At 41.5% G+C, this 26,212-nt stretch overlaps 1 protein-coding gene across 1 annotated transcript in view; it reads right to left on the bottom strand.

The window, feature by feature from the left end:
- Positions 1-26,212, bottom strand: part of PARVA (parvin alpha) — a 184,890-nt gene that overhangs the window by 137,918 nt on the left and 20,760 nt on the right. The window lies entirely within an intron of this gene.

Raw genomic sequence — 26,212 nt, 5'->3', positions numbered from 1 at the left:
AACGGCACTCTCAGCAAAAGCTACGTACTTCCATATATTTTACCGTGCCCCCCTCCCCCAAGCCAGCTTCAGTGGCTGTTCATTTCCCTGGGCCTGAGATAGGATCTGCTGAGTGTTCTGAGCCATTCTCCTAGCCGTGGAGAAGGAAAACATTCACAACTGGTGGAAGAGATAATTTGCCACCTCCACTCTAGTGGAAAAGATAATTTGCCAGCTCCACTAACTAGGGGAGCTCAGGACAGAAGCGGCTCCTGTCCAGGCATAAATGGTCTGTGGACTTTGAATACCTTTCCCCTGTGCATGGACCTGTGTGGGCCTATTTCAGGAAAATAGGCCCTTGGTGGCAGACTTCAACTGTTTCAGCTGTGCAATGGAGAGGTGGGTGTTTGATGTTTAACACCACTTTGCCTATTAAACAGGGTCCTCACCTACTCACACCAGGGGCCTAAGGACTGGTGGCTCAACGCAGGTCACCCAGCCACCCATAACAGGGGTCCAAGAATAACTGGACCTCCCAGTCCTTACTACCACGGTCCGTCTGCAGAACCTACTCACCTGTGTGCTCTGGGGAACAGGGGTGTGCTTTCCGCACAGACACTTGGGGGACAGTTGTCAGCCCCCTGCCTTGTTCAGAGGATGACCCCGTGCTGGAAACAGATACTGGTACCTATACCAATCACCCCTGCCCCTCTAGGACTGTAGGACAGACCCTGTACCACATATTTGATGACCAGCTACCTGGACACCTGAGCTGAATCCATGCAAGGCAAGTGAATGGACTGTTAGGCTGATATACACAATAACAGCTCTAGCCATCTGTGGATGGGACGTCAGAGCTCCATAGGTGAAAATAATCGAGCTAGCTCACTCAAGCAACCCATCTGGGCATACCAAAACAAAACAAAGCAAGAAGCTAGGACGCAGTAAGCAAACATAAAATATACTAATAAAATAACTTATAGATGGGTCAAAGACAATAGTCAATATCAAATCACATAAAGAAGCAGACCATGATCACTTCAACAAGCTCTCAAAACAAAGACTCAAGGGATCTTCTGGATGAAGGTGCCTTCCTGGAATTACCAGATGCAGAATACAAAAGATTAATATACAGAACTCTTCAAGACATCAGGAACAAGATTAGGAAAGAGATCAGGCAATATGCAGAACAAGCCAAGGAACACACAGATAAAGTAGTTGAAGAAATTAAAAATGTTATTCAAGAACATAATGAAAAACTTAATAAGCTGCAAGAATCCACAGAGACAGCAATCAGAAATTCAGATTAACAATAAAGTTACAGAATTAGACAAATCAATGGAAAGTCAGAGGAACAGGACTGAGCAAGTGGAAGGCAGAGTTGGTGAGACTGAAGAAAAAGCACTTGGCACCAATATATTTGAAGAAAAATCAGATAAAATAATTAAAAAAAAAAATGAAACCCTAAGAATCATGTGGGACTCTATAGAGAGAAACCACCTACGAGTGACTGAAGAAGCAGAATGGGGAGGGATAATAGAAAATACAAAGAGAATTGTTGAAGATTTGTTGGCAGAAAACTTCCCTGATATCGTGACAAATGAGAAGATATCTATCCAAGATCCTCATCGAACTCCACATAAAGAGATTTTAAAAGAAAGTCACTAAGACATATTATAATCAACCTTGCCAAAACCGAAGATAAAGAGAGAATTTCAAGAGCAGCTAGAGATAAATGAAAAGTCGCCTACAAAGGGGAGACAATAAGAATAAGCTTGGACTACTCCGCAGAAACCATGCAGGCAAGAAGGCAATGGGATAACTTAAATAAAGCATTGGAAGAAAACAAATTGCCAGCCAAGAATCATATATCCAGCAAAACTGTCTCTCAAATATGAAGGTGAAATTAGGACATTTCCAGACAAACAAAGTTTAGGGAATTTGTAAAAAACCAAACCAAAACTACAAGAAGTACTAAAGGGAGTTCTTTGGTTAGAAAATCAATAAGATCGATATCAACCCAACACTAGAACAATGGATAGAGCAATCGGATGTCAACCCAGACAAGAAATCACAAAAATAAATCAAGATAAAGAAATGCTCAAAACAGGGAAACAGCGATGTTATTACATAAAAGAAGATAACATTAAAACAATAAAGAGGGACTAAGAAATGTAGTCATAGATCTTTCACATGGAGAGGAAGGCAAGGCCATATAAAGAAATAAAAGTTAGGTTTAAACTTAGAAAAATAGGGGTAAATATTAAGGTAACCACAAAGGAGACTAACAATCCTGCTCATCAAAATTAAATACAAGAAAAAAACAGAGACTCAGAAAAAACAAAATCAACAACAACGAATAAAAGAAAAAGACAACATATAAACTATGCAGCACAAAAAAATTAAGTGGGAAAAAGAAACTGTCAACAACACACAAAGAAGACATCAAAATGACAGCACTAAACTCATACCTATCCATAATTGTGATGAATGTAAATGGACTAAATGCACCAGTAAAGAGACATAGGGTGGCAGAATGGATAAAAAAACATGATCCGTCTATATGCTGCCTACAAGAGACACACCTTAGACTTAGGGACACAAAGAAACTGAAACTCAAAGGATGGAAAAAAATATATCAAGCAAACAAAAATCAAAAAACAGCAGGAGTGGCAATATTAATTTCTGAAAAAATAGACTTTAAAGTTAAATCCACCACAAAGGATAAGGAAGGACACTATATAATGATTAAAGGGACAATGTACCAGGAGGATAAAACCATATTACATATTTATGCACCCAGTGGCAGGGCTGCAAGATACATAAAACAAACTCTAAAAGCATTGAAAAGTGAGATAGACAGCTCCACAGTTACAGAAGGAGACTTCAACACACCACTTTTGGTGAAGGACAGACATCCAGAAAGAAGCTCAATAAAGACACGGGAGGTCTAAATGCCACAGTCAACCAATTTGACCTCATAGACATATACAGAACAATCCACCCAACAGCAACCAAGTATACTTTCTTTTCTAGTGCACATGGAACATTCTCTAGAATAGACCACATATTAGGTCATAAAGCAAGCCTTAGCAGAATCCAAAACATTGAAATATTACAAAGCATCTTCTCTGACCATAAGGCCATAAAAGTAGAAATCAATAACTGGTAAAGAAATCAAACATGTGGAAACTGAACAATACCCTGCTCAAAAAAGACTGGGTTACAGAAGACATTAAGGATGAAACAAAGAAATTCATAGAATCCAATGAGAATGAAAATACTTTCTATCAGAACCTTTGGGACACAGCTAAAGCAGGGCTCAGAGTTCAGTTTATATCAATAAATGCACACATACAAAAAGAAGAAAGGGCCAAAATCAAAGAATTATCCCTACAACTCGAATAAATAGAGAGAGAGAAAAAAAAAAAAACAAAAAAACCTCAGGTACCAGAAGAAAGCAAATAATAAAAATTACAGCAGAATTAAATGAAATAGAAAACAGAAAACAACTGAAACAGTTAACAAGACCAAAAGCTGGTTCTTTGAAAACATTAACAAAATTGATAAACCATTGGCCAAACTGACAAAAGAAAAACAGGAGAGGAAGCGAATAACCTGAATAAGAAATGAGATGGGCGATATCACAACAGACCCAACTGAAATTAAAAAGAATCAAATCAGATTACTATGAAAAACTGTAATCTAACAAATTAGAAAACCTAGAAAAAATGGATGAATTCCTAGAAACATAGTACCTACCTAAATTAACACAAACAGAGGTAGAACAACTAAACAAACCCATAACAAAAGAAGAGACTGAAAAGGTAATTAAACAACTCCCAACAACAAAAAAAGCCCTGGCCAAGACAGCTTCACTGCAGAGTTCTACCTAACTTTCAGAGAAGAGTTAACACCACTACTAATAAAGGTATTTCAGAGCATGGAAAAGGACGGAATACTCCCACACTCATTCTATGAAGCCAGCATATCCCTGATAACAAAACCAGGTAAAGACACCACAAAAAAAGAAAATTATAGACCTATATGCCTCATGAATGTAGATGCAAAAATTCTCAACAAAATTCTAGCCAGTAGAATTCAACAACATATCAAAAAAATAACTCACCATGACCAAGTGGGATTCATACCAGGTATGCAGGGATGGTTCAACATTAGAAAAAACAATTAATGTAATCCATTGTATAAATAAAACAAAAGACAAGAACCACATGATCTTATCAACTGATGCAGAAAAGGCATTTGACAAAGTTCAACACCCATTCATGATAAAAACTCACAGCAAAATAGGAGTAGAAGGCAAATTCCTCAACATGATAAAGGGCATTTATGCAAAGTCAACAGCCAACATCATCCTAAATGGAGAGAGTCTGAAAGCATTCCCCTTGAGATTGGGAACCAGACAAGGATGCCCTTTATCACCACTCTTATTCAACACTGTACTGGAGGTCCTAGCAAGAGCACTTAGGCTAGATAAAGAAACAAACAGCATCCAGATTGGTAAGGAAGAAGTAAAAGTATCTCCGTTTGCAGATGGCATGATCTTATACACTGAAAACCCTAAGGAATCCTCAGGAAAACTACTGAAACTAAGAGTTCAGCAGAGTACCGGGATACAAGATAAACATACAAAAATCAGTTAGATTCCTCTACACCAACAAAAAAGGAACATCAAAGAGGAAATCACCAAATCCATACCATTTACAGTAGCCTACAAGAAGATAAAATACGTCTCTGACTAGAGACGTAAAAGGCCTATGCAAAGAAAACTACAAGACGCTGCTGCAAGAAACCAAAAGAGACCTACGTAAGTGGAAAAACATACCTTGCTCATAGATAGGAAGACTTAACATTGTAAAAATGACTATTTTACCAAAGCCATCTATAGATACAACGCAATTCTGATCCAAATTCCAACGACATTTTTTAATGAGATGGAGAAACAAATCACCAACTTCATATGGAAGGGAAAGAGGCCCTGGATAGGTGAAGCATTACTGAAAAAGAAGAACAACGTGGGAGGCCTCACATTACCTGATTTTAGAACATATTATACCGCCACAGTAGTCAAAACAGCCTGATTCTGGTACAACAACAGGTACATAGACCAATGGAAGAGAATTGAGAATCCAGACATAAATCCATCTACATATGAGCAGCTGATATTTGACAAAGGCCCAAAGTCAGTTAAATGAGGAAAAGACAGTCTTTTTAACACAGGGTGCTGGCATAACTGGATATCCATCTGCAAAAAAATGAAACAAGACCCATACCTCACACCATGCACAAAAACTAACTCAAAACATATCAAAGACCTAAATATAAAATGTAAAATGATAAAGATCATGGAAGAAAAAATAAGGACAACGCTAGGAGCCCTAATACATGGCATAAACAGTATACGAAACATTACTAACAAATACAGAAGAGAAACTAGATAACTGGGAGCTCTTAAAAATCAAACATCTATGCTCATTCAAAGACTTCACCAAAAGAGTAAAAAGATTACCTACAGACTGGGAAAAAGTTTTTAGCTATGAAATTTCTCATCAGCGTCTGATCTGTAAAATCTACATGACACTGCAAAAACTCAACTACAAAAAGACAAGTAACCCAATTAAAAAATGGGCAAAGGATACCAACAGGACTTCACTAAAGAAGACATTCAGGTAGCTAACAGATACATAAGGAAATGCTCATGATCATTAGCCATTTAGAGAAATGCAAATCAAAACTACAATGAGATTCCATCTCACTCCAACAAAAAACAAGGTTGGCATTAAATCCAAAAAACACAAAATAATAAATGTTGGAGAGGTTGTGGTGAGACTGGAACACTTATACACTGCTGGTGGGAATGTAAAATGGTACAACCACTTTGGAAATCGTTTTGGCACTTCCTTAAAAAGCTAGAAATAGAACTACCATACGATCCAGCAATCCCACTCCTTGGAATACATCCTAGAGAAATAAGAGCCTTTATATGAACAGATATATGCACACCCACGTTCACTGCAGCACTGCTTAGAATAGCAAAAAGACGGAAGCAACCAAGGTGCTTAACATCGGATGAATGGATAAATAAATTATGGTATATTCACACAATGGAATACTACACATCAATAAAGAACAATGATGAATCCGTGAACCATTCCATAACATGGAGAAACCTGGAAGGTATTATGTTGAGTGAAATTAGTCAGTTGCAAAAGGACAAATATTGTATGAGACCAGTATCATAAAAAAAAAGAACTCAAGAAATAGTTTAAACAGAGAAGAAAATATTCTTTGATGGTTTTGAGAGTGCGGAGGGAGGAAGGAAGGGAGAGGGGTTTTCACTAATTAGATAGTAGATAAGAACTATTTTAGGTGAAGGGAAAGACAACACACAATACAGGAGAGGTCAGCACAACTGGACTAAACCCAAAGCAACGATGATTCCTGAATAAACTGAATGCTTCGAAGGCCAGCATAGCAGGGGCAGGGGTTTGGGGACCATGGTTTCAGAAGACATCTAAGTCAACTGGCATAATAAAATCTATTAAGAAAACACTCTGCATGCCACTTTGGAGAGTGGCGTCTGGGGTCTTAAATGCTAGCACACGGCCAACTAAGATGCATCAACTGGTCTCAACCCACCTGGAGCAAAGGAGAATGAAAAACACCAAAGATACAAGGTAATTATAAGCCCAAGAGACAGAAAGGGCCTCATAAACCAGAGACTACATTAGCCTGAGACTAGAAGAACTACATGGTACCCGGCTATAACCGATGACTGCCCTGATAGGGAACACAACAGAGAACCTCTGAGGAAGCAGAAGAGCAGTGGGATGCAGACCCCAAATTCTTGTAAAAAGACCAGACTTAATGGTCTGACCGAGACTAGAAGGACCCCAGAGGTCATGGTCCCCAGACTTCCTGTTGGCCCAAGACAGGAACCATTCCCAAAGCCTACTCTTCAGACAGGGATTGGACTGGACTATGGGATAGAAAATGATACTGGTGACAAGTGAGCTTCTTGGATCAAGTAGACACATGAGACTATGTAGGCAGCTCCTGTCTGGAGGGGAGATGAGAGGGCAGAGGGGTCCGAAGCTGGCTGAATGGACACGAAAAGAGAGAGTGGAGGAAGGAGTATGCTGTCTCACTAGAGGGAGTGCAACTAAGAGTATATTGCAAAAAAAGGTGTATATAAATCTTTGTATGAGAGACTGACTTGATTTGTAAACTTTCACTTAAAGCACAATTAAAAAAAAAGAAATCAAACTATGCATACTGAGTCCAGCACAACTAGGTGGTGCCACCAACTGCTCTAACAGGGATTACAATAGAGGGTCCCAGACAGAGTGGGAGAAAAATGTAAAACAAAATTCCAACTCAAAAAAAAGACCAGACTTACTGGTCTGACAGAGACTGGAGAAACCCTGAGAGTATAGCCCCCTTTTAACTCAGTACTGAAGTTACTCCTGAGGTTCACCCTTCTGCCAAAGATCAGACAGGCCCATAAAACAAAAGGAGACTTAACAGGCACACCAGCCCAGGGGCAAGGACTGGAAGCCAGGAGGGGACAGGAAAGCTGGTAACGGGTAACCCAAGGTCAAGAAGGGGAGAGTGTTGACACGTTGTGGGGTTGGCAACCAATGCCACAAAACAATATGTGTATTAATTTTTTAATGAGAAACTAATTTGCTCTGTAAATCTTCATCTAAAGCACACACACACAAAATCAAACTGTGTATTGTATTGTGCAAATCTGCTGCAAAAGACCTCTTGAAAGTGTTAAAAAGTAAAGATGTCACTTTGAGGACTAAGGTACACCTGATCCAAGCCATGGTATTTTCGATTGCGTCATGTGGATGCAAAAGCTGCACCATGAGTAAGGAAGACCAAATAACGAAGGTCAACATTTACCAAGTACCTCTATGGGGCCAGGCACTCTGCTAAATATTTCACGTACGTTATCTCATTTGATCTTCACAACAACCCTATGAAGTATTATCAGTATCCCCATTTTGCAGATGAGGAAAAGTGAGACAGAGATTAGACAACTTACCTGAAGTTATACAAGTGGCAAAGTTGGAATTCAAACCCACGTCTCTCTAATGCCAGAGCCCAGATGTTTATCGATGACTCTATACTTTATTGCTTCCTGACTTCCAGTTTTATGTACTGAAGCAGCATATAATATTTCATTGTAAAAGAATGTTCTACTGCTTTTATTTTGTTTCATTTTTAAAGTTTGAAACCACAGCTATAAATGGGGTGAGAGGGAGTAGGGGAGTCCCTGGCTTCTTACCAGCAGAGGAGAGACAGATTAGAGTTGGGTTTGAAGAGAACATTCTGGCAGCTGCAGCGTGAAGGATGGACCAGGGCAGGCACTGGGCCTTTGCTGCTGAGATGTTCTAGCGATGCCACCAAAAGGAGGAGAAGCAAGCAGAGAGAATGAACTTCCCTAAAAGGATAAAGCAAAGCCCTTGTGTAGTAACCCTTCCGATCCAGCACAGCCCCAGCCAACCAAACCACAGGCATTGCTGAGCCCCGAAGTGTGCCTGGCACAGCCGTGCCTCCAGGAGCTCACTGTCTTCTCCACAGACAATAAAGGAAAATAGCTGTAGCCAAAGAGTTGGAGCACTTTAGCCCAGAGTCCCTGCCAGGGGAGGGACCAGGGCTTAAACGTTGCCAGGTCTCGGAGGAAGGAGTGCTTCCTGTGGCCTGTGTAGGCAGGGGGCTGAGCCCTGAAGCTGAGAAAGACTACAGGCAGAGCCCAGGACTGCACAGGGCATGTTTCACCCCTCACCCTGTAGTCCCTCTGCCTAAATCATCCAGCTGGAGAGTACAGGGACGGGAACTGGATCACAGGCAGTCTGGCTAAGAGTCCAATCCTTTACCATGAGCTTCGTAGCATCTGGTGCCCTCCTAGGTCAACTAAAAGCTGGGCTCGCTGCTCAGCCAGTGTGGCTGAGAGATTACTAAGTGCCACCCATAGGCATACAGGGAATCTGGAACTTCTAGAAGTTACAGAAAGCATCAAAAAGTCTCCTAGACAGTCAACTCCCTAAAAGTAAAGACATTGTCTTACATAGCCTGGCATGTAGTTGACACCCATCAATAGACAGTGAACTAAAGAGCGATTTAAAAATTCATGAGTCACACTGGAGTTTAGTAAACTAAGGTTTACTGGACTCGAGTTTATTAAACCAGAGTTAAGAATGTTTGGTACAAAAACCTTGTATTGGTTTCCTATTGTTGCTGTACTAAATTACCACACAGTTAGTGGCTTAAAACTACACAAATTTATTATCGCATAATTCTGGAGGCCAGAAGTCTGATATGGATCTCACAATGCTAAAATGAAGGTATCAGCTGGGCTGCATTGCCTTATGAAGGGTCTAGGGAAAATCCATTTCCTTGCCTTTTCCAGCTTCTAGAGGTTATCTATATTCCTTGGCTCACGGCCCCTTCCTTCATCTTCAAAGCCAGCAGCATTGCATCGCTCTGACCACAGTCACATCTTTCTCTCACTTTCTCTTCTGCCTTCCTCATCCGCTTTTAAGGACCCTTGTGATTATACTGGGCCCACCTGCATAGTCTCTCTATTTTAAGATTAAAATAGCAACCTTAATTCCAGCTGAAATCTCAATTCCTTTTTGCCATGCAAGGTAACATATTCCCAGGTTCTGGAACATCCCCAGGTTCCAGAATATTTGCCATGCAAGGTAACATATTCCCAGGCTCTAGAGCATCCCCAGATTGCAGAATACTTGCCATCCAAGGTAACATACTCCCAGGTTCCGGAACATCCCCAGGTTCCAGAATATTTTCCATGCACGGTAACATATTCCCAAGTTCTTCTGGGGGCCATTATTCAGCCCACCACAAACCTCATCTTTTAAGGTCAAACTATAGAAACAAACCATTCATTCTCCCAAACATGAAAATAATAATTACCACCAGGCACTTCACATACATTATCTTATTTAATGCTCAATGAGGGTGGCACTGTTAACAAACTAGATCATGTCCTCACTTGCTAAAATCTTCACATAGCTTCCCATCGCCCTTGGAAAAAAATCCTAGCCTTCCGGTGGCCCTAGGAGGCCCTGTGGGATCTAGCCTTGGCCCGCTTCCCAGCCCCATCTCCTGCCAGCCTTCCCCTCGACCTATTGAGGAGGGCCTTCTCTTGGTTCCCTGAACTCCTGCGGCTGCACTTGCTGACCCCTTTTCCTGGAACATTTGTCTCCAAGATCTTCACATAACTGGCTCTACCTCATTATTTAGACCTCAGCTCAAACATCCCGTCCTCAGGGAGGCCTTCCCTGGTCATCTAATCTGAAATGACCCCACCAACCCCTTTCCACCAAGCCACTTCTATCTGAAATTATCTTATTTGTTTGCTTTATATTGCCTATCTGGCCCATGGACTGGAGACCTGGTCCATCCTATTCACAGATGTATCCTCAACTGCTCCAACAGGGATTAGCAGGTAGGAGGCACTCAGTGGAGCCCCTAGATGGCACAAATGGTTAACATGCTTGACTGTGAACTGAAAGGTTGGAGGCTCAAGTCCACCCAAACACACATCAGAAGAAAGGTCTGATGATCTACTTCCAAAAAATCAGCCATTAAAAACCCTATGGAGCACAGTTCTATTCTGACATATATGAGGTTGCCGTGAGTCAGAGTTGACCAGATGGCAGCTGGTTTAGGCATTCAATAGATATTTGTTAAATGAACAAATCTGAATTGTCTAAATAAGGACCCCGAGGCTCATAAATATTAAGTGATATGGTCAAGTTCACAGAGCTAGTCAACTGGGATTCCAACACAGGATGTGTGCTACACCCCAGCCTCTCAAGAAACCACCCCCTGAATTCCCCATCAGAGACCCACTGTCTGGCTGGGGGGTGCAGGGATGAAGCCATTGGATCCAGCTCTTGAGTAGCCTTCTGCACAGGAAGTGCAGTAAAACTGTAATACAGGCCTGCTGACAAGGCTACCATGTCCCAACCAATCAGTAAAGATAACTGTGTATGGTTTGCATGCTTGGCTAGGAGGGCTAGAAGAAAAGGGAAGGACATGGTCACTGCAAACTAGGCATTCATAATCAAGCTGGGGGTAACCAATCCAAAATATGAAATGATCAGATGCACCAGGAAGCGTGTGATCCAGGGTTCACTGCTAAGACAGGAAGGGCTGCGGGGCCCCAGACATATGAGAGCGCGATGGGGACTGCAGTAGTGGGGTTTAGCTGGTTAGCCAGGGTGGAGGGTGCATAAAGAAAGGAACAGACCCTAGAATTGGCAGCACACATGTCGGAGACCATTAGCAGAGGTTGCATTACAGAAAGCAAAGGGAAACAAAGTCAGGTTAGGGCTGGACTCTGAAGGCCCTAAAAGCTGGACTGAGGTATTTGTACTTTCTCCTTTAAAATAATGAGGCATCACAGCAGGTCACTAAGCAGGACAGAAGTCTGTGTTTAAGGAAGACTGATTTTAGTAGTGGAAGGCGGCACGGACTTTCTGGATGTCAGGAAGGCCTGTTCCCTACAAGGCAGAAACCCACTGTAGGTACCAAAAAACCTTTCCTAGCACAAAACACAGCACCTCCTCTCCACCTCAAAGCCATCTGTTGGCACTCCGTTCCCCCGGGTTAAGCATTGTTCTCAAGCTAAGGCCTTTCCAAAAGGCGGATAGATGCATGCTCTGAGAGTTATACAGGGAGAATCCAACATTTTCAGCCATAAGACTGTCAAACTGCTTTCCTCTGTGCTGATGGTCATCTGGGGAGCTGGGAACACCTGGAAGGGTATATGACCAAGAGGGAAAAAACTGGGAATTGTGAAATGCAACTAGAGCCTAATGTGAGCATTTACAACTCCCTCATTTCAGAAAACAACTTGAAAAGCTGGCTTAAAGGAATTTTTGATTCACTGGTATAACCTAGTGCCAGAACTGAACTAAATTCTCAAGAAGCGATGAGAATCAAGATTAGCACAAAGCTGATTTCTATGAGGTGATCAGACATATCCCCACTCTCCAAATTCTTCACCATTTCTGACACCAGCCATCCCCAGATGGCACTCTATACTTCTCTGCTGGGCTTGATAATTTGTTGCAATGGCCACACAGAACTTACAGAACATACAATTATGTGGTTTATTAGGGAAATAACAGGCTACAACTCAGAATCAGGTCAACTTGGAAATAACGGGATACAACTCAGGGGACAGGATACAGTTCTTCAGTCAGGACTGCTTCCAACCAAGACAGCTCTAGCTTCTTATAAACTGGGACTTCTGTAGGCCATTGCCCTGCTCAGGAAAGTGTTACAATTTTTCAGCTCCCCGACAAGTGCCCAGAGGCACCCCACTCCACTAGCAAGCCTCTGCTGAAGGTGCTCAGCTCCCTCGTGCTGTGTGAGCCAGCAAGCCCACTGCAGCCACCTGGCGCCAGTCTCCTGGTTCCTGCCGCCCATACTGCTGTTGCTGTTTCTCCGCCACTGGGCTCTACCGTGCTTGCTGCCTCTTTCTCACTATGTTCAGTGTTACAGCTCTCTCTTCTGGGTCTAGGAGGGTCTCAGCGCAGGGACGCTGGGTTCAAAGGACACACTGCTCCAGGCTCTTCTTGATGGTAGTGGGGTCTTCTCAGGCTCTGTGTGATTGGCCCTTATGTACGTCTGCTCCTTGCTAATTTCAAGGCATGGTCCTCCCACCAGGACCATGAGCTGACCAATCCCTCTGTAGACCAAAGTCGCTGAATTTCCATAGTCCCAGCCAATTCTCAAAAGGTCACTTAATCCTATTGGGTGGGTTTATACACCCTGTTTGCATAGTATACTGACTAATCCCTAGCGAGATTGTGGCCTAGCCAATCACGTGTGACAGAATTATAAACCCAAGGCCAGAAAGGCCATATAGAAGAGAAATCCATTGCACTGCAACTGGGTATTTAAAGGAAACAGTTAAAAATATGTTTTCATGCTGATGAAGAGTGAGCTATTTGTATCAGGTGGACACCTGAGACTGTGTAGGCATCTCCTGTCTGGAGGGGAGATGGGAGGGTAGAGAGGGTTAGAAACTGGCAAAACGGTCACGAAAGGAGAGAATGGAAGGAGGGAGCGGGCTGACTCATTAGGGGGAGAGTAAATGGGAGTGTGTAGTAAGGTGCATATAAGCTTATATGTGACAGACTGACTTGATTTGTAAACTTTCACTTATAGCACAATAAAAATTATATATATAAAAAAATCTTTTCATAGTTTATCTCCTCTGTGCTTCAGCTCCAAAGAATAACAATCTGTATTTCTATGGTCTTTCCCTAGCATTCGCTCTACCAAGGACTCCTGCAATAGGAAATTATACTTATATACTATCTTTCCTGAAGACATCCAAGCTAGAATTGAGGCTTCAGAAATAAATTTTTAAGAAGAAAACTATATAGTTTCAGCCTTCCAAGGAATCAGTCTTTCCATATTCTAATAATCAGATCTACACAAAACATTTTAAACATCAAAATTTTCAGTCCACTTTGTTTTTATTTGTGGGGAACAGAAATAGATGTCATTCTCTTTTTCTAGGATCAATAGCAATGGAGTTGATTTAAGCTTTTGCTATGATATGATGGGGTGAATGTGTCTTACACGTAGCAAGGACATGAATTTTTAGGGGTCAAAAAATGGAATGTCGTGGATTGAATTGTGTCCTTCAAAAATATGTGTCAACTTGGTTAGGCCATGATTCCCAGTATTGTGTGGTTGTCCTCCATTTTGTGATTATAATTTTATGTTAAAGAGGATTAGGGGGAGATTGTAACACCCTTACTAAGGTCACATCCCTGAATCAGTGTAAAAGGAGTTTCCCTGGAGTGTGGCCTGTACCACTTTTTATCTACAAGAAATAAAAGGAAATGGAAGTGAGCAGAGAGTAGGGGACCTCATACCACCAAGAAAGCAGTGCTGGGAGCAGAGCGTGTCCTTTGGACCCAGGGTTCCTGCGCAGAGAAGCTCCTAGTCCAATGGGAAGACTGATGACAAGGACCTTCCCCTTCCTCTAGAGCCAACAGAGGCAGGAAAGCACTTCCCTGGAGCTGACACCCTGAATTCGGACTTCTAGCCTACCAGACTGAGAGAACATAAATTTGTCTTTGTTGAAGCCATCCACTTGTGGTATTTCTGTTATAGCAATACTAGATGACTAAGACACTAGAACTGAGGCTTCAGAAATAATTTTTTTAAAAGAAAAGTATATAGTTCCAGCCTTCCAAGGAATCAGTCTTTCCATATTCTAATAATGAGATCTACGCAAAACAATTTAAACATCAAAATTTTCAGTCTACTTTGTTGTCATTTGTGGGGAACGGAAACAGATGTCATCGTGTTTTTCTAGTGTAGATAGCAATGGCAGTCCCAGAGTCCCGTTATTTTAATGTGTGACTGGGGCCATTGCCTCATGGATTCCAGAGACTGAAATCCCAACCACGCTGACCACATTGAAGAACTCTTCAAAAATTCCCTGCAGGGCCTCTGAAAAGCCAAATATGGGACATGAGCAATGAGCCAGCAACAGTTAGGAAAGTACTAAAACAACGGCGCCAGTGTCAGAAGACTTTATCCCTCTCATCACATTCCTTCCCTGCTCAGGCCATAGACAGAAGGAGGAGGAGGAGGAAGTAGAGAAAGATGGAAAGATCTCACCAGGCCCATCACCCACTACAGGTCCCTGAGCCATGCATGGGGCAGGCCTGAGGGAGGCACAGGGGAAGAGCATAGATTGGCTGGGAAACAGAAGTTCTGATTTCAGGCTAGACTAGACCTTTGTACCTATGACGGAGTTCTGCTTACCTAAAGAGACTGTTCTTATAAGTGAAAGAGGCTGGAATGTTTGTGTGATCTGCCCAAGATGTCACAGAGCATGTTTTAAGGCAATGTTTAGAAAAAACTAAAGCTTTTTCCTGATTGCACCTCTATAGAATTCAGCCTATTCAATATATATGTTAATAATTTAAAATTCAAAAAACTTTTAAATAATAGATATTAAAACAACAATAACATATCGTTTTTTGGCTAGTGAATTACCCAAGATGAAAAACGAAACAATCCCTAGTTTTTATGAGAGTAAAATGAAACAAGTATCTCTGTATACTTTTGGTAGGACTATCCATTGCCATCGAGTCAATTCTGACTCAGAGAGACACCGTGGTACAGCGTATAACTGCCCCATAAGGTTTCCAAGGCTGTAACCTTTATGGAGGAGCTCTGGTGGTGCAGTGGTTAAGAGCTCAGCTACTAACCAAAAGGTCAGCAGTTTGAATCTACCAGCTACTTCTTGGAAACCCTACGGGGCAGTTCTATTCTGTCCTATAGGGTTGCTATGAGTCGGTATCAACTTGATGGCAACAGGCTTGGTTTTAGGTTTTAATCTTTATGGAAGCAGGTTGCCGTATCTTTCTCTCGAGGAGTAGCTGGTAGGTTCAAACCACCAACCATTTAGTTAGCTGAGCATTTAATCACTGTGCTACCAGAGCTCCTTGGTAGGACTATAAGTTGGCACAAATTTCTTGGGCAGTGCCTCTCAAACTTGAATGTGCATGCAAATCACATGGTGATCTAGCTACAATGCAGACCCTGACTGAATGGGTGTATGGTGAGGCCCAAGACCTACATTGCTCACTAGCTCCCAGGTGATGCTGGTTCAAGGATCACACTTTGAGTAGCAACATCCTAGAGAAAATTTAGCAATGTGTATCAAATGTCATAAAATCTTCATAAATTTTGACCCAGTAATTCCATGATAAGGAATCTATTCTAAGGACTAACAAGGAATGCATAAAAAGATGGTGTACAATGATACTTATCATACTGTTATTTCTATAGTAAACACTCAACACAAACTAAGTATCTCACAAAAGGGAAATTTCTAAATAAATTACGGTAAAGCCATTTGATGAAAAAACAATATAGCCATTAAATATCAATTTCTTGTAGAATGTGTGATGCTCTGTAAAAGTACTCATGAAATGTGAAAAGAAAAAAATCAAACATAAAATTGAGGTATACAGTGTGATTCCAGCTTTATAAAAACAAAACCAAAACCATAAATATATAAATTACATTTTTAAAAGTTTGGCTCCCACAGACTGAATATATGGTATGATTCCAATCTTATTAGTAAAATATTAGATATATGAGCAATGAGAGAGAAGAAAACATCTGACTATTAACAATAATAGGATTATGATTTATTGCTTGTACTTCATATTTTTTCTAAATATTTTTGTATAAGCATGTATTACCTTTGCAATAAGGGAAAAACAATCACAATGTGACATGAATTCAACAAAATAATTTCAATCCCCACTAAAAGGTGTACTGTGTTTTTTTCAGGCAACTTGAAAAGAACACCCTTCTCTACCATTCCACCTGCTACTCAGGTCAAAAATTTTACTCTTCCTTCCTTCAAATAATTGTCCTCCAAAACTGTCCCATCCCCCACCCCCTTTTTTTCCTCCCATTCTGCCTCTTGCCCCTTTACTATTGCCCAGGAGTGGAAATGCCTACTCCCTTGAACAAAAAACCTAATAGGTCGGCAAGGCAGCTGCTCTTATTATCCCTATTTCACAAATGAGGAAGCTGAGGCTCGGAGAGTATAATTAAGTCGTTTGCCCAGAGATACCCAGTTGGTAAGTGACACAGCCCAAATTCTTGTAAAACTAGACAAATGTGAGTGGCTTTCACTACTGTTCCCATACGGACCATGTAAGAACCATGTCAATTCCATTATGGGGTCCTTTCCCCAGCCTTCCCCAGCTTTCCTCAGCAACTTCAGACGAGGACTCATTAAGCTCCGGGGAAGATGAGAATGGCCAGGGTCAGGTGCCAGGACCAAAACTGCTCTGGGCTCTGCCACACATCCAAGGCACCCACACCACAGCCCTGATGACTCAAGCTGCACATCTGGAAGCAAGCCGGGCCACCCGCATTGCCCCAAACAGGGCCAAATCCAGTGCTTTCTTTCCGCTCTCAGCAGCTTCTCTCGTCCCCTCCTAATTACTGGTCAAGGCCCTGGCCAGCTGCCATTCCTGTGCTCATGAAAGGATGGTCCAACTGCAAGAGACTTAGGATGCAAAAGAACTCCCACTGCCAGCAGCTTCAAGATCTGCCTCTCTGTGGAGACCTGGATTGGGCCCTAGCACCAAGACTTTTCCTTGCCCCTCTTTCTGGGCCTGACTAGATTAAGCTTCTGCCTAGTATACCCACAAGTACCTGTGGATCAAGGAGTACTGGTGGTGCAATGGTTAAAGCATTCAGCTGCTAATTGAAAGGTCAGCAGTTCGAACCCACCAGCAACTCTGCAGGGGAAAAGGCATGGTGATACGCTCCTGTAAAGAATGCTGTTGTTATTGTTAGATGTCACAGAGTCGGCTCTGACTCATAGCATCCCTATGTACAACAGAACAAAACACTGCTCGGTCCTGCACCATCCTCACAATTGTTACTATGCTTGAGCCCACCATTGTAGCCACTGTGTCAATCCATCTCATTGAGGGTCTTCCTCTCTTTCGCTGACCCTCAAACAAGTATGATGTCCTTCTCCAGGGTCTAGTCCCTTCTCATAATATGTCCAAAGTACGTGAGACAAAGTCTTGCCATCCTTGCTTCTATGAAGCATTCTGGCTCTACTTCTTCCAAGACAGATTTGTTCAATCTTCTGGCAGTCCATAGTATATTTGATATTCTTTGACAATACCATAATTCAAAGACATCAATTCTTCTTCAGTCTTCCTTATTTGGTGTTCCATAAAGATTACAACCTAGGAAACCCTATGGGGCAAGTCTACTCTGTGCTGTAGCGTCGCTATGAGTTGGGATTGACTCAACAGCACACAACCACCACCCTTGAATCCCTTTAGTCCTGAACCCCTATGTTGGGGCCCTGATACCCTCCTTGGCATCCCCAGGGAGCTAGGCCCTGCTGTGCCAGCATCTCTGCTGCAAATAGGCTGATCTTCCCTAGTCTTCAGCCCTTTATCCCCCAAGCACTGATGCCCTGGAGTATCTTACTGTAACCTGCAACCCTAAGACCCCAAAATGGAAATGCAGGCTAGAATATTATCCATTACTTGCTGAACGAATCTATAAACAACCACGCACAGGCCATACTACTCTGAGGTCCTGGTAAGCATCCTATTGACATTTCCAAATGATCAAAAAAAGGAGCCATATAAAAGGGTCAGCCACGTGGGCAGCTGCCTGGGGTGCAAGTTTATAACAAAGGCTAAGACATCCCTAGAATAATTTGGGAATATGATACCGGTTAACTCAGGTTTCCATATACTACTGCTTCTTCCATAACTGATAAAGCACAAAGTGGGTTCCACTTCTCTCAAAGAACATAGTGTGTTTGGTGGTGGCGGCAGCAGCAGTGGTGGTGAGGCATTCTGGTCTCTGAAAGCTATCTCAGATAAATACCTTCGCACCATGACACATGCAATTGCAAGGTGTAACAAGAAGCCACAGCATCAACCCCAAAGCCAGTCACTGACAGGAACCTGAAGTCAGCAGGTCTCGGGCAGTTGAAATTTTGAAACTAAACTACTCTAAAACATTAGTGCTGTTTAGTGAATAAGGGATTTATTTGATTAGCTAAATTTTAACTCCGTTACTATATTTTCGAAGAAGTTGCCTCGTTCAGGAAAATCTTATGAAATAAACACATGTGATTTCTCATTCTGAATATAAAGAAATAGGCTTACTAGTTTTATTAATATAAAAACCAGTCCCTCCTCCTTCCCATTACATAAATGTTGAGCACACATTTAAAGTATATTGCTGCAACACTATCTGGGTCTCACGCCATCAGAACCCCTCAGCACACAGTGTGAACGCCCAGAGCACTAGCTGGGCACAAGGATGGCAGGGGCTCTGACAGGCTCCAGGACAGTTTTCAAAATATTATGGATCTTGGCAGCAAAATTCTATGATCATCATGTGAGAGCATCAAGAATAAGCTCCCCTCAGGAGCTGGCTGAATGGACATGGGGAATACAGAGTGAAGAGGAGGAGTGTGCGGTCTCACTGAGGGGAGAACAGCTAGGAGTACATAGGAAGGTGTGTATAAATTTTTGTATGAGAGGCTGACTTGATTTGTAAACTTCACTTAAAGTACTATTAAAAAAAAAAAAAGACAAAAACTGGTGTTATCCCACTATAAGGAACATTGCTTTTCCTTAGGCTTCCAGAATTCATCCCCACTTCTTTTGGTAACTTCACCTGATTTTTCTCTCCCATTCTCATTCCATATGTTTTGCAGAGCTGACTCCACTCTGGCCCCAAACTGAGCGTGTTACCTATACATATCCCATTTCCCTGGCCTCAGCAATTGCGTTAGGTATGAATGTGTAACTCAGTCATAGTCAAAGGGGAAGATGGATGGCTGGGGTCGCTGCAGCCATATTGCTACTACGAGGGCTAACCTGTCTGAGAACAGAAACAACAAAGATGGAGCAGAGCTAAGAGATCTCTGAGAGAGTTCCTGTTGACATCGGTAAGGCACTCAATCAACTGCATATAAACTTGCCAAACTGCTGGAATTTTTTAGTTAACTGAGCTAATAAATTCCCTTTTGACTTGAATCATTTTCCTACCAAATTTTCTAACAATTTTAAAACAAGAAATGCCCATGGGCTACATCTCCCAATACTTGGCACTGCCCTCCTTCAGTTACTTTCAATTGTCACTGAGTGCCAAGTTGTTCTCTCTTTGTAAACCTCTAAACGTGAAAATAAAGTTAAGCCTTGGTTGGATATTTCACTGATAACCCAATGAATGAAATGTTTTTAAAATTACCTGATAGTAAGTTATTTCTAATAAAACGCTTAGCCAGGTTTTCTGTCTCTAAATTGCACTTGTTGGGTACTTTCATGTCTAGCACTTAGTCTTTCTTTCAAGCTGCAGACTGTACTACCGAGACTTACTCAGTTTTATCTCAATGACCTAAAAAGGCAGGCAAGGGTTCTTGAACTTTTTCCAGGATAACTAATAAAGGAGAGCATTTCTCCTTACATATATGTAATTATACCAGATATACCCTAAATTTTTGTGCTATTGAAGTGAATATATTTTACATCTTTAAATATATTTTCTTTGGCCCCGGTAGCATAGTGGTTAAGAGCTTGGCTGCTAACCAAAAGGTTGGCAGTTCAAATTCATCAGCCACTCCTTGGACATTCTATGGGGCAGTTCTACTCTGTCCTGTAGGGTCACTACGAGTCGGAATCGACTCGATGGCAATGGGTTAATTACAATAATAAACTAAATCTTTAATGCTTACATATTCTTGGGTCCAGTCAAATTGTGTTCCCAAGGTTTTTAGAAAACTCCCCCCATTCACCACTTGATTCATTCCTAACTCTCCCAATTCACAATCTTGATTCTAAATTCCAAATTTAGTTTATCATATATTCAATTTCAGGTCTTACATGTCCATTCTTTTGTAATTTCTGAAATGCTGGTTTGAAATTACTATAGAGACAATATACTATATTAGTTTTCCTCAAGCTTTAAGCAAAAATATACAACTACCATTCAGATAATATTTCTCTTTTTACTCAGTAACCACATTATTTTTATTTTCATCAGCACTATAAGAAAATATAAACAATTAAGCGAAAAAAGTAAATTTGTGACAACAACAACTTAAAAGGGATGGGAGTGTTAGGGTAGTGGAAAAATTTGGAAAACGACAGCAAAAATGGTAGCATAACTTGAAGAACCTCATCAATGTCACTGAAATTGTTGATACGTAGAAATGGTTGATATGGTGTGTTTTTGTCTGTGTATACTTTCACCAAAATAAAACAATTTTTAAAAAGTGAAAAAAAAAAAAAAGAATGAACTCCCCTAAGGGTTGTGTAGAGCCCTGGTGGTGCAGTGCTTAAGCATTCAGCTGCTAACCAAAAAGTCAGCAGTTCAAACCCACCAGCCACTCCTTGGAAACCCTATGGGACAGTCCTACTCTGTCCTACAGGGTTGCTGTGAGTTGGAATCGACTCAACTGCAATAGGTTTAGTTTGGCTTTTTTAAAGGGTTATATAGTGTCCCACTGCCCCCCTAAAACCAACAACCAGTTGCCATCATGTTGATTTTGACTCATGATGACTCCATGTGTATCAGAATAGAGCCGCACTCCAACAGGGTTTTCAATGGCTGATTTTTTGGAAGTAGATCGTCAGGCCTGTCTTCTGAGGCACCTCTGGGTGGACTCAAAACTCCACCCTTTTAGTTAGCAGCTGAGCATGTTCGCCATTTGTATCATCCAGGGGCTCTCACCACTCACTGGGAATTCTATCAGGGTACCTGCTCCCTATTCTGGTGACCTTAAAACAAAGGACTCAGGCTTCTCAAGGCAAAGCTGAAAAAGCAAGAGGGTCCCTACCTCTTTCTCACTTGTAATAATAGAAATTGGCACAGGAGGGGTGGGTGGGTAAAGGAGAAGGCAGAGGAGGAGTTTCACAATGAAGGCTACTGAGAAAAGTGGACAAGGCCTTAGAGCTGCCCGCACTGGCCTCTGTGGGGTGGGAGGTAAACAAGACACGTGCTAGTGCTTGAGCCCAAGGATTTCATAGCCAAAACTAACCATGAGTTAGAGACAGGGATTGAGAAATACCTTCTCAGCTGTGCCAAATACATTACAGAAAAGTTACCATACACATCAGAAAAATGTTCTCATATTTCTGGGACGAAGTTGAAGACCAAAATGGAGACTCGACAACTCTGAATCACAAAATCAGAAAGGCATTTGGATAAAGGACCAGACCCAGAGGGAAAATAAGCTCCTTCTTATGCATATATGCATATTATCTGCAACGAAGCATAAGAAAACATGGTGACATCTATTTGAAACTGTGAGGAAGGGAAATAGCTCATTGCTGAAAGTTACTGAGTGCTTACTACGTGCCAGGCATTGTTCAATGTGCCACACATGTATTAACTTATTATGACATCATGAGAAAAATGCTACTAGAATACGCTTTGTAGAGAAAGAAAAAAAAAAACCTGAAGCACAATGAAAGTTTAATTTTCCAAAAATTACAGATAGTAACAGCAATCCTATATAATGGAAATTAATTGCATAAAAAAACCAAAACAAGCCCATTGCCATCGAGTCGATTCCAATTCATAGTGACCCTATGGCACTGAGTAGAACTGCCCCATAAAGTTTGCAAAGAGAGGCTGATGGGTTCCAACTGACCTTTTGGTTAGCAGCTGAGCCCTTAACCATTGTGCCACCAAACAAACAAAACAAAAACCAAACCTATTGCCGTGGAGTCAATTCTGACTCATAGTGACCCTAGTGGAGGGAGCAGAACTGCCCCATAGGATTTCCAAGGAGCAGCTGGTAGATTCAAACTGCTGACCTTTTGGTTATAAGCCAAGCCAGACTCCATTAACTGCATTAAAACAAAAAAACCAACCCGTTGCCCGCAAGTTGATTCTGACTCATAGTGACCCTTTAGAACAGAGGAGAACTGCCCCAGAGTTTCCAAGGAGCGCCTGGTGGATTCGAACTGCCGACCTTTTGGTCACAGTTAAGTAGCACTTAACCACTGCGCCACCAGCAGCTGGGCAGAAAGCTGTAGCTGAAGGAGTGTAGGAGAGGGCCCCTCGACAGGAGCTGCTCCAACGCACAGTACATGTCAAAACTAGGTACCACTCACTCACTGCGCCCTTACTACTTGTGCTAAATATCCATTTGCCCCTCCAGATCCACTCTCTACCACGAGTTCTGGTTGGGCTGGCCAATGAGTGAGGTCAGGACGCTTATCCTCCAGCTTCCTGGGCCCTGGGCTGGGACTGACTGATTTGCCCTTCTGAAAGCCACAGCTCCTGTCAGGGGCCCCCTCCTACGGCTACAGCTTTCTGCCCAGCTGCTGGTTGATGTCCCTCCCCTGCCCCTTAAGGCCTAAGGGTGGGAAATGCTCCCTGCTGTTGTCAGTCCCAGGTGCTTCCCAATCACCTGTGGTTTCCTTCAACCCACCCACACCTTTGTAAATACTCCCTTTATTACCCTCTTCAATTACCCCCACCGAGTGTGCCAACTGTTTCCTACCAGGACCTGAAACGACACACAACCTTCTGAGCACTTGACATGCAGTAACTTATTTAATGCCTACATCAACCCTATAACTGGATGAAATTATTATCCTTATTCTACAGCGAGGGGACTTGAGGATTCTGACAGGTTGACTAACTGCCCAAGGTCACACAGTTAATTAAGTGGCAAAGTCTGAATTCACACAAGCGGTCACACTCCCTGCCAATGCTCTTAACTACTGTGCAAAATGGACTCCGGAACAGCTGTGTTTAATTCTTAACTTTCTGCATTATCTGGATTGTTCTACTTTAGTGAAGGGAAAAAAATTCTAAAAAATATTTTATAACATATATAACATAAAATTAGCCATTACAACCATTTTGAGTGTATAATTCAGTGATATTAATTACATTCCCCATGGTGTGCAACAATCACTGCTCTCTATGTCCAAAAGTTTTTCATCACCCCTTAGCAATACTGCCCGTGCTACCCTTCCCCAGGCCCTGGTAACCACTAACCTACTTTTGTCTCTATGTGTTTGCTTATTCTGTTGTTGTTGTTAGGTGCCATCAAGTCAGTTCTGACCCTATGGATCGTACAATACTTATCCTTTTATGTTTGACATTTCACTTAAGATAATGTTTTCAAGGCTCATCCATGTTGTAGCTGTATCAGGACTTCATTTCTCTTTATGGCTGAATACTATTTCCCTGTATGGATTTATCACATTTTATTTATCGATTCATTTGTTAATGGATTTAGGTTGTTCTACTTTTTGGCTATTATGAATAATGCTGCAATGAACACTAATGTACGAGTATCTGTCTGAGTCTCAATTGCTTTCAATTCTTTTGGGTATAGACCTAGGAGTGGAATCGCTGGGTCGCAAAACCAATTTTAAGTGCCCTTAAAGACTGACCTATGAGCATGGTTCCCCAACCCTATTGCTCCATCACCAGACATAAAGGAGAGTTGGTGGTGAAGGACTGCATTTCAAAACCAACCCTTATAAAGCAGAGGCTATCATTCTTATTTCACAGATGGTTCTATGCTTCAGAACAGTTTTATACAATTCGTGGTCAATGTGCACATCAATGCCACAGAGGCTCGGCTGGCTCTAGCATTTTCCAAGCTTGGCTGTGTGCTGCAGGACACTAGTTTGCAAGGTTAATAGGTGCTCCTTGAAAAATAGGATCCCACAGACAAAAAAGTTTTGGAAAAACTGTACACTAAATCTCACTCTACCCCTGTTTTGGAAATTCAGAAAGTGCATTAAGCCTGAAAAACAGGAAAAGACGCCCACTTAACCTAACTATTCACAAATTTATCAGAACATAGTGCACTTTTTTTTGTGGAGACACTTTTTAACAGCTTTTCTAAGTATAAAATAAGACAAAAACTTTTATTCTGAATCTCCTTAATTGTCACGTTTTAGCCAATTACAATTATTTGCCTATTCAGTCACAATTAATGTCTTTTGAGTTGTTTAAAAATGTCTGCCAGCCAAGGGAAGGGACTAGGCTTGTTAAATTAGGAATCAACTGCAATGAAGCATCCTGCCTCACCACAACCACTGTGTACTCCACCCTCTTCGGCATATACTGAGAAGGGACACAGTGAGAAATCATTGTCTTACTGATAAATATCTCTAATGTTATTAAGAAGCAAACAAGTCCTCAACAAGTCTCATTAAGGGAAATATAAATCCGTTGCTGTCAAGTAAATTCCGACTCATAGCAACCCTATAGGACAGAGGTTTCCAAGGAGCGGCTGGTGGATTCGATCTGCTGACCTTTTTGTTAGCAGCCAAGTGCTTAACCACTGTGCCACCAGGGCTCCAAGGGAAATATATGTCAACATTTATTGCCAAACTCCAGCCCAAACTGCCCCTGACACTCGTCAGGTCCCGCTTTGCACACACTGCTGGTATAGCACACAGTACCCAGGGATATGGTTAAGTATTTGTGTTCAGGCATCTAGAACTTCCTAGAAGAGTCCAAATTTCAAATATTCTTCTTACTTTCCCTATAATTAATAAAAGCATTTTTTAACTAATTCAAGCTGATAAGCAATACTTTTATTGCTGTTGTTGGGTGCTGCTGAGTTGATCCCAACTCATAGCGACCCTATGTGACAGAGAAGAACTGCCTCATAGGATTTTCTTGGCTATAATCTTTATAGGAGCAGGTCACCAGGTCTTTTCCCCACAGGAGCTGCTGGGTGTGTTTGAACCACCAACCTTCCAGGCTCCAAAATGAAGGGAGGGGGATAAGGGGGAAACAAAAGGAAAAGCAGAAAAAAATCATTGAGGAAATAACTGGAAAAGCTCAAAGGAAGTCCCATATACCAGCCACATTATCTAAGTATAGCATTTGGTATGAATTTAGGTGGGTTTTTTTCTGAATATGGGGACATCAACATCATATAAACATTTCCCCAATTCTGGCAAGACAGTAAAAGAGAAGGACTAGACAGTGATGATAATATATGTCAATACGCGCAGACTTTTTGTGCGGATTAACTTGGCATCCTATCAGAAAAGTAGTTTGAAATCTGTTCAAAGCAATAAACTTTTAATTCTAGTACTCAACTGAGTATAAAGCAAAAGAGGAAATAAAAGTGGCTACATGCATTTTTTTTTTCAGAAAATGTTGAGCCCCACCAGTAATCAAAGAAGTCCAAGTTAACACAATACTGTCCCCATTAAATAAATTATAATAATAAATGTAGAAAAGAATGTAGTTAAACTAGCACTCTCACAGACTACCGTTGGGAGCATATATTGGCACACCTCTTTTAGAAAGTAACTTAGTAATATCAATCAAGAAATTTAAATGGCTTCATATTGTTTGACCCAGTAATGCCAACCTAAGGAATCTACCCTATGAAAAGAACATTAAATATGGAAAAATCCTTGTGCAAAAACTATCATAGTATTTTATAGGAAGAACATTTGAAATAACAAAATGGTGGAACATATTTAAGGTCCACCATACGAAAAGAACATTAAATATGGAAAAATCCTTGTGCAAAAACTATCATAGTATTTTATAGGAAGAACATTTGAAATAACAAAATGGCAGAACATATTTAAGGTCCACCATTTTTTTTACTGAGGGAATC

This window comes from Elephas maximus, chromosome 7, assembly GCF_024166365.1.
Source record: "Elephas maximus indicus isolate mEleMax1 chromosome 7, mEleMax1 primary haplotype, whole genome shotgun sequence".
NCBI classification, from domain to species: Eukaryota; Metazoa; Chordata; class Mammalia; order Proboscidea; family Elephantidae; genus Elephas; species Elephas maximus.
The sequence above is the reverse complement of the archived record's forward strand: the minus strand, read 5'-3'. Positions and strand labels throughout refer to the sequence as shown.